The sequence below is a fragment of the Nicotiana sylvestris genome, chromosome 9 (genome assembly GCF_000393655.2).
Source record: "Nicotiana sylvestris chromosome 9, ASM39365v2, whole genome shotgun sequence".
Lineage (NCBI taxonomy): Eukaryota > Viridiplantae > Streptophyta > Magnoliopsida > Solanales > Solanaceae > Nicotiana > Nicotiana sylvestris.
The window spans coordinates 12,036,876-12,046,885 of NC_091065.1; positions in this window are offsets into that span (position 1 = coordinate 12,036,876).

The window sequence follows — 10,010 nt, forward strand, 5'->3', positions numbered from 1 at the left end:
GCTGTAGAGAATCTGTTAGACCAAGGGAAGATTGTGTTGAGAGACGAGGATATCCCAAATGTGACCAATAATCCGCTGCCCGCCCACAACAACGGGCCGATAGTTGGGATGATTTATGAAGACGAGGAAGTTGATCCGGCACTTAAAGCCATAATTGCTATTGCTGATACAGAAAAAGGACCCAGGGTAACTCCGGAGCAAGAAAAAGGAATAAGTGATGTATTCAAGCAGGCCTCCATGGTATGGGGGACGATCAAACAACCTCGGCCGAACGAGCCAGTGTTTGTCGGACGCATACCACAGGAGCCAAAATACAACAAAGAGGGAGATGATAAGGTGTCCCCGCTCGACGAGAGTGAGGAAATATGTGAGGCGACAAGGGAAAAGCTATGCGAAATACACATGGTCCAGCCAGGAGAGGGCACTAGCACCGTTGAAGTATCGTACATGGGACCAAGCACCAAGCTTCAAAACTAGAAGGCTACGCCATTCTTGATCAAACGGAAGTCCTAATGAACCTGTCTTGCCACTTTCTCTGCATCACGAGTAACCCCAGAGGGTGACTCAGATGTTTTTCTTCAGTTTCATGTTTTTAATTTCCTGAATGTGAACCTTTTTTCTTATCTTCCCCAAAATGCCAAGAAATGAAATCATGCTTGATTACTCACTTTCTTCTTCTATATTTTCTTTTGTGTTCTCTTCAATTCTGATAAATGCAGCTTTAAATAACATGACATGTTTGCGGACTTCATGCCCGGATCACGAGAACTCCGATCAGACTTCAAATAATGAGTCAAAATTTGAGATATAAAGAATTTGAAAAGTAGGAACAACTAAAGAAAATTGGTTCATGGTTTGGAAAATGTCCGTCACTGAAGCAGAGTTTGAGAGCAGTAAATGGGTTTAGACCCGTACAGAATGATAACCTTAATAACTGCGGTTTGTCACGAGCAATTGTACCCAGAAAGAATGGTCCATACGTCATTGAAAAACGTTACCAAATGGAGCATTTGTATCTGGGCGACGTCGAAAGAAACGACGTCAGCCTTGCTTGGAAAGCAGGTGCAGTGATATGTCTAAATCACTCTGGCGATATCTTTGCACAGTTTGAGATGACGAAGGCTTTCATTCTCGCTAACCAAACACTATTAACCCTTTGCAAACCTATTTGAGCAGGTTACTATTCTTTGATTACCCTCTTTGGAACCTGAAAATATTATTGAAAAAAAATGAATGAAAAAAAAAGAAGAAGAAAGAATTGGAAGAATGAGGAAATATATATATATAAAAAAAAAGAACATATATAAAAGAAAAAACAAAAAAAAAAGAACATTATGAACTACGTCTGACTTGATTCCGAAAGGATACGTAGCAACCTCTCCTTGGGGTTCAGTCACATCAAAATAAAATCCAGGAATTCCCCCCGAAAGTAAAACTGGGGCAGAAGTTATAACGATTCAACAATAATCCCACCCAAGAGGTTCCAAAGTTGTAGTTCAATCCAAATTCTTTTCACCCCAAACCTTTTTCAAGTCCTTCTGATCAATCAACGAAGCATTCCAAAATAGGAAGATGGAATTATTTGGGTCCGATACAACAAATGAGGAGAATAAAGATAAGAGAGTCTTATCGGTGTAAACCTTTGGGCACCGTGAGGCGATGCGAGAAGAGAAATTGAAAATGAGAGAGCTTGTTTAGTAAAAACTCGCAAAGAGTACTAGCAGGCGACAGTAAGAAGAGAAATGAGAGAGGTCGACTAGCGAAAACCCGCAAAGGGCGTTGTCGGCCAAAAAGATGATTCCACCTCAGAAAGTCCTGGCAAGGTTCCCGGGTTTTGAAAAAAAATATAGATCTGTTTTGATTCATGAGGAAATGCAAGTTCTCGGAGGTCGGGCATCCAGTCCAAAAGGCATGTCATGTCAGTTTGAAACTGGCATGCACTCCAGATAAGTCCTTCTTTTCTCCCCGAAAGGGGCGTTTCTCTTTAAACTCATATGTTCTCCTTTACATAGTTTTCTTTGAGTTCTTTTTGATCTAACTCTTAACTCCGTAATAATCGCAAAGAAAGGTGGCAGGACCGGTTTTACAGGGCTCCGTTTGGCAAGAGTCAAATAAAATGTACGACCTCAGTGGCGCGTCAGTCCCATCCCGACTGGCCATGGTAGTTGATTTGCTTCCAAAACCGACAAATCCCCACAGGGTATCCCTTGTTACAAATCCCCCATGGAGTCTCCCCTTGTACAATTCCCCAAAGAAGTCCACCCCAGCACATCCCCAGCAAGTTTGCTACAAAAAAAAAATCCTCACAGAGTTCGCATTGGACAAATCCACACGGAGTTTCTCTTGTACAAATCCCCACAGAGTCTCCCTGATAAAATCCCCACCAAAATCCCCAAGCAGAACGGGACGGAAAAACCAAAGCCTTATAAGGCAAATCATCACAAAATCTGGAAACGCAAGTCTGAGTAGTCCAAAGGGTTTCGCATGTAAATCTAATCAATGGCAGAGTTTTTCAACAAGAATTAGGCTAAGACAAAGCAATTGGAACGGTCAAGGCCCCCAAAACCAACCGCCATTTTCAAACTGACAATGTTTTCTTTGTCCAGGAAATTGAGACAGGTGCGACCCGAAGCAGCCATGCATGAAGCTGGTGTAGCCCAAAAGAAATGGAGCACACAAGCATTGAAACAGCCTTGCAGCGGGAAAACGACCAATGGTAAGTTTCCCCATAATTCTTTCGTGCATTTCTGATAAAAAAAAAGAAAAAAAAGAGAGAAAGGGAGAACCAAAGGAAGGAAAGAAGACAACGAATAAAAAATGAACATCTCAAAAGAAAAACAAATCATGGTAGCATAGGACCTCGTTCCTCAACTATTCCGGTATAAACCCCGGATCTCCCTGGCATAACCCAAGGAACTTTTTCTACCCAAATTCCCGGCATAACCCGAGGACTCTTTTCCTTTTCGGCATAACCCGATGAATTTTCCCGGCATAACCCGATGAATCCCCCCGGCATAACCCGATAAATCTCCTCGGCATAACCCGATGAATCTTTCGGCATAACCCGATAAATCTTTCGGCATAACCCGATGAATCTCTCGGCATAACCCGATAAATCTCCCCGGCATGATCCGATGAATCTTTTCGGCATAATCCGATGAATCCTCTCGGCATGATCCGATGAATCCTCCCGGCATAACCCGATGAATCTCCTCCGGCATAACTCGATGAATCTTTCGGCATAACCCGATAAACCTTCCCGGTATAACCCGATGAAGCCTCCCGGCATAACCCGATGAATTTCCCGGCATAATCCGATGAATCTTTTCGGCATAACCCGAAGAATCCTCCCGGCATAACCCGATGAATTTCCTGGCATAAACCCGATGAATTTTTTCGGCATAACCCGATGAATCTTCCTAGCATAACCCGATAAACCTTTTCGGCATAACCTGATGAATTTTTCGGCATAACCCGATAAACCTTCCCGGTATAACCCGATGAATCCTCCCGGCATAACCCGATGAATCCCCTCGGCATAGCCCGATGAATCTTTTCGGCATAATCCGATAAATCTTCCTGGCATAACCCGATGAATCTTTTCGGCATAACCCGATGAATTTTTTGGTATAACCCGATGAAGCCTCCCGGCATAACCCGATGAATCTTCCCGGCATAACCCGATGAATCCTCCCGGCATAACCCGATGAATCTTCCCGGCATAACCCGATGAATCCTCCCGGCATAACTCGATGAATCTTTTCGGCATAACCCGAGAACTTTTTCCTTCAATCAGCATTAGGGTTTTAAACCCTAAACTGAACTTTTTCCATTCATCCAGCATTAGGGTTTTAAACCCTAAACTGAACTGTTTCCTGTAATCAGCATTAGGGTTTTAAACCCTAAACTGAACTTTTTCCATTCAGCCAGCATTAGGGTTTTAAACCCTAAACTGAGCTTTTTCCTTTAGTCAGCATTAGGGTTTTAAACCCTAAACTGACCTTTTTCCATTCAGCCAGCATTAGGGTTTTAAACCCTAAACTGAGTTTTTTCTTTAGTCAGCATTAGGGTTTTAAAACCCTAAACTGAATTTTTTTCCTTTCAGCCAGCATTAGGGTTTTAAACCATAAACTGAGCTTTTTCCATGCATGTCAGCATTAGGGTTTTAAACCCTAAACTGAACTCTTTCCTTTAGTCAGCGTTAGGGTTTTAAACCCTAAACTGAATTTTTTCCTTTAATCAGCATTAGGGTTTTAAACCGAGTTTTTTCTTTAGTCAGCATTAGAGTTTTAAAACCCTAAACTGAATTTTTTTCCTTTCAGCAAGCATTAGGGTTTTAAACCCTAAACTGAGCTTTTTCCATGCATGTCAGCATTAGGGTTTTAAACCCTAAACTGAACTCTTTCCTTTAGTCAGCGTTAGGGTTTTAAACCCTAAACTGAATTTTTTCCTTTAATCAGCATTAGGGTTTTAAACCCTAAACTGAACTTTCCCCCAGTTGGTCAGTATTAAAGTTTCAACTCTAAACTGAACCTTTCCCCAGCTAGTCGATATTAGGGCTCCAGCCCTGAACTGAGCATGCATATCCTCTTTCATCAATTTTATGAACTTCCTGGCAAATAATTCACGAAATTTTCCTAGTGAAACTGGGGCAAAAAATTTCGTTCATTTGTTTTTCCCGCAGGTCTAACCTCGAACCACACAGATCGAAATGACCCACAAGATGAGTCTCAACTCAGAATCTAAAGAAGAAAAAGACAAAAAGAAGATGTCCCGAGATATCGGAGAAAATGGAAGGCAGATCGACTCCAACATTTGATTAAGGTCCTGAACTCTGCCAGTCACATCTCACTGAGTATCCCAGAGTGAGCAAGCACCTACAACTTGCAAGCATCAAGATTCAGATCGGAGTCTACAAGCAGAATCAGCTAAGACCCAAGATCAGGTCGCAAAAGAATCATAGATAGGAATCTTGTAACTAGCAGTTGACATGCATATAAGTGTTTAGTTCAGTTTCAATTTTCCTTTGGTTGTAATAAGGCGGTCAATGACGCAGCAGTGACAACAGCAACAGCAGTAACATCAAGCATTGCAATCCCATGGTAGTCCCAGCTGCCAAAATTTTCCCGAACTACATTGACCTGATTCCTGTTTAGCCCAGGATATGTAGGAAATCTTTGAAGCAAGATTCGGTCAGATCTTTCAAAAACATGCTTCGTACGGAGTAGCCCATAGGCAAAAATCGCTCATACACGCTCACTTTATCTTTGCACGAAAACCCTTCGTGTTTCCGAACAAAGAGGGGCAGCTGTGAGCACGTGATTTTTGTTTCGCGCGACAATCGCTCCAAAAGAAATAAAAAATAACAATTGGTCCTGCTGTACAATTTTTGGATTTTTACATGGCACTTTGTTAATTATTTATGATTTTTTTGCCCATTTTTATTTTTATTAAAACAAAATACAAAAAAATGTATGTGTCATGTATAATTTGAACCGTAATCCGGTTGTTAAATAGAAAATCATAAATAGGCATCTTTGTCCGTGATTTTGTTTTTTTTGCTTGATTTTACCTGTTTTAAAATATTTTAAGGTGTGTGCAAACAATTGTATTAAGTGTTTATTTAATTTTAATTTGATTTACTTAGGTTTTTGTTTTTAAAATAAAGAAGAAAATAAAATAATAATAAAAAAAAGAAATCTTTTCGGACTTGGGCCAATTTTAAACAAATTGGCCCAAACAAACTCAGCCCAAAACCCCTATGCAACCCAGTCCAGTCCAAGCTGACACCAAGGACGTCCAAACGACGTCGTAATGGTTGAGTCTGATCTGAGCCGTTGATCTCTGAATGATCAACGGCCAAGATCACCTCCTCATAACCCACTGATGGCCCCGAACCGTTTCCACCCGGACCGACCCAAACCCTCTAAAGATGAAACGACACCGTTTCCCTTGGGCTGAAGGATCCTGGCCCTTCATCGTGCCTCATCCAACGGTTGAGATCCATTCACTCACTCCATATATAAGCTTCCCCTCATACCCCACCCCTATCCAAATACCCTTGCCTTTCATCATCCTCACAAAGAACCCCGGAACCCTAGAGCCGCCCCCATCTCCCTTCACCAGAAACCCGGCGGCATGAACGCCGGTGACCTCCGCCTGAACACCATAGAACCCCCTCACCGCCCTGAACATTGATCTGTTGGCCGTTTAGTTCGAATCCCTTCCCACCTTCTCGAATCTTCATTTGAAGACTCGAGTCGGAACCCAATTTACACCAATCGACCTCAACTTCACACCAGACAGTCCCCAGACCCCCTCGTGACCAAACCATGCTTGGTTTGGTCCGAATCTAACCAGGGAAACACGAATCCCAGATCTAATTTTTGAACCCTAGTTTTCTCCGTGCATGTTCCATGTCTGTTCAAGCCGAAGAGATTAAGGTCTAATGGACCTTAATCGAAGTGTTTCTCATTTGAGAAACACTTCGATTAAAGTCCGTTCAGCCTTAAGAAAGGTCTGTCCGAGTCCAAGTTAAGGCCTTTGATTTTTCGAGATTTAAGGTGAGTTTTGCTTTTTCTTATTTCTGTTAGCCCATGTGATTGATTAAAGGTCTGTTCATGTTTTGTTTTAATTTGTGTCTTTGAATTTTTATCAACTTTTGTTTGTCCACTTTACCTGAACCTCTGTGTTTGTTTGAATCCCTCTCCTATTCTGATAATGCGTATGTATGTATGTGCTGTGCGAATAATTGAGCTTCAAACTTTGACTGACCAACTGATTCCTCGAGTACCACTTTGTTTAGTCAGTATAATTCAAATCATGTGTCGATACTGTTAAATGTCTGATTTTTGGTCACGATTGTATGTGTTATAACTAGTATAGTCGAGTCGACATATGTCGTCAATTAGTTTCAGTTGTCCGAACAATAACAAATTGACTTACTTCTGCTAAGCAATTGTTTGAATCAATTAGGAACTGAGTTTGCTTATTTATAATTGGTAATTTGAATCAGAAATGCAAAGATCAATGTCCTGTTTAGTCACAGTTTTGAAACTGGAGGGCATGTGCACTTATGCACAACATGTGCATTTTGTGCACAGCCTGTGCCCTGCCTAAGTGCTTTTGAATTAAATAGTTTGACAGCATGTGCTGTCAGACTACATCCTGCTGCCCATATTCTGCTTTAAGTTTCAGAAATAATAAACATTACCAAAAAGTTAAGCCTGCAAGGGAATGTCATGGGGGTTAATACTTAAATAGCTGAGTGGAAACTGAAAAGAAGATGGCACATGGGAGGGGTGTTCTTTTGGTCTAACAGGCTATTAAAGGGCAGACTTTAGGCTTATAAAAGAGGAGGACTTCCCTCAGTTTTAGGGCAGAGAGAGGAGAGGGAGACATCTGATAATACATAGAGACAGAGGGAATTGTGAAGAAAAAGATAGAAGACATCAGATAGATCTGGGAAGAGAGACACACACAGATAGACATTGATAATAAAGGGAGGGGAATACACTGATATAAGGGGGATTGATAAGAAAACAGGAAAAGGGAGTTGTCTGAAAACACACGGACAGAAATAGATAAAGAGAGGCCTAACATAGAAAAAAAAGGGGAACTGCATTTTTTCATCTTTGTCTTGATTCTCAACTAGTCTGGATTTGCCTGTTCCATATTGATTTATCCTGAGTCTTGTTTGAGATTACTAGTTGTGTGTAGTATCAGTTCAGTTCTGGATCCATTCTGGTTAAATTCTGATTCCATATTGCTGGGAATTTGCTACATTCTGCCATCTTTCATTGGCTCTAAGTTGCATTTTTGCACTGGGAATTTGTCCTGCTGTTGTTCATCTGTTACTGCTGTTCCGCTTGCACTGTTGCTCAACTGACTCCCCTACTTTCTTCATTGTAAGCATTTCCTCAGGTACACATTTCGAATCTGTCTGATGTTGCAATGAAAGTTGAATCGAAAGATCTGAAGGAGTTATAATCATCTGTTGCATTGCTTACGAATTTTTTTATATAAATGTTGTTAAGATATGTAAGTTTCTAGTCTGTTAGCCTAATAGAGATACATTAGTAAGGTTGTACTTAATTAAAGTCTATGCCAATCTGAAACTGCGACATTTTATTCATTTAGTAGTATACAAGATGTAAATACAATTCATGAAATGTGCAGTTATTTAATACGATTGTTAACTTAAACTCGCTCTTTCAGCATGCTTTGAATATGTAAGGGCAAATAGCTGCTTTAAATCTAGCTAAAGATAATACAGTTTCAGATTCTTGAGTTTCAGTTTCATTAGGCAGTTTATAGGATGAGTTTCAAATATCATTAGTCGCATTTTCTATTAAGTGGTTTTAATTAATCTTGTCTAAATAAGTTAAAGTTAGGGAGCTCTTGTAGCAGTCGTAGCATTTCATCAATCTTGTATATAATTCTTCTATCAAGTCAAAAGCATGTTTCATGAGATACAACGTTTCTTCACTCTGTAAATAATTAATCAGACGATTAACTAAAATCTGGATTTGGCCAAAGCATATAATTGAATTAGCATGCATCTTTTCTTCTATTTTAGAGACAAACACATTAGAAATGTAGTCGCTTTAGGATGTTCCTTCTAAAATAATTAGACGAGCCTCACCAAATAAAAATGTAAATTGCGGGGCCCTCAATAATTAACCATAATAAATATTTAGAATTCAGGACAGGCCGTTTTAGTGAATTTCATGGCCTTCCTCAAAATAATAACGCGTCTAGACTTTTTGGGCACGGTTTAAGTAAATTATATTCTTAAATTCGGGTGCACATTGATGTGACCCAAATCCAAATCTCAACGGAGTCAAAATGTGTCGACGACCACGGGTGCATTGATTGTGACGTGGTTCGAGATGCATTTTCACGACGTTGCAATTCTATAAAAATAAATGATAATAATAAAAGCGGTTTTAAACTTAATAAAAGCACGTAAGTCATAACATATATTTAAATCAGATATTTAGCCATTATAACAATTTAAGCGACCGTGCTAGAACCACGGGATTCGAGGGTGCCTAACACCTTCCCTCGGGTCAACAGAATTCCTTACTTAGAATTTCTGGTTCGCAGACTTCACTTGAAAAAGTCGAAAATTTCCTCGATTTGGGATTCAAGATAAACCGGTGACTTGGGACACCAAAAGCCAAACCTTTCCCAAGTGGCGACTCTGAATTAAATAAATAATCCCATTTCGAATATTGTCACTTAAATTGAAAAAACTCCCTCGCGCATTCTAACCCTTCGGGGCCGGGCGCGCAAGAAGGAGGTGTGACAATGCTGATTATAGGAATAAAGTATTGCAACAAAATCTTGAAAAGTCAAAGTATGATCTATCTAGGATAAGCAAATGGAATAGATCCTTAGATGTAAAATGGCTAAATGAAAATTACAGCACTAACAAATCAGGAATTGGCTATAGGAAACCTGTACCCAGGTTTGATCCTAAGTATGTATGAATTTCTGATAATAAGATGTGCACTCACAGTGGGAAGGTAGGACACTTAAAAGATACTTGCCCTGCTTTAATTCATGCTCAGCTTAAGAATACCTTTGGGCTATTTAAACATGTGTAGAAAGAAGAAGAACCCACAACCAAGTTCTTTGTCCAAACTAAGTGGATTAAGGTTAATAAGAAAAGAACTGTTAATACTCTTCTTCTAGGTAATGAGAGTTTTGATTCATCTTAAAAGGGACCCAACCTTGTTTGGGTTCCCAAGACTAACTTTTGATTTTTGGTGCAGGCTAAAGTGAGAGGAAATAATCAAGATTGGTATCTAGACAGTGGATGCTCAAGACATATGACAAGTGAAAAGAAAAACTTCCTCTCACTGACAGCCTTCCAATGAGGGAGTATGTCATTTGGAAATGGGAAAAAAGGGACAAATAATAGGTATTGGTAAGATTGGTAAGTCACTCTCTCATGCTATAGAAGATGTGTACTACGTAGTTATTATTAAACATAATCTTCTCAA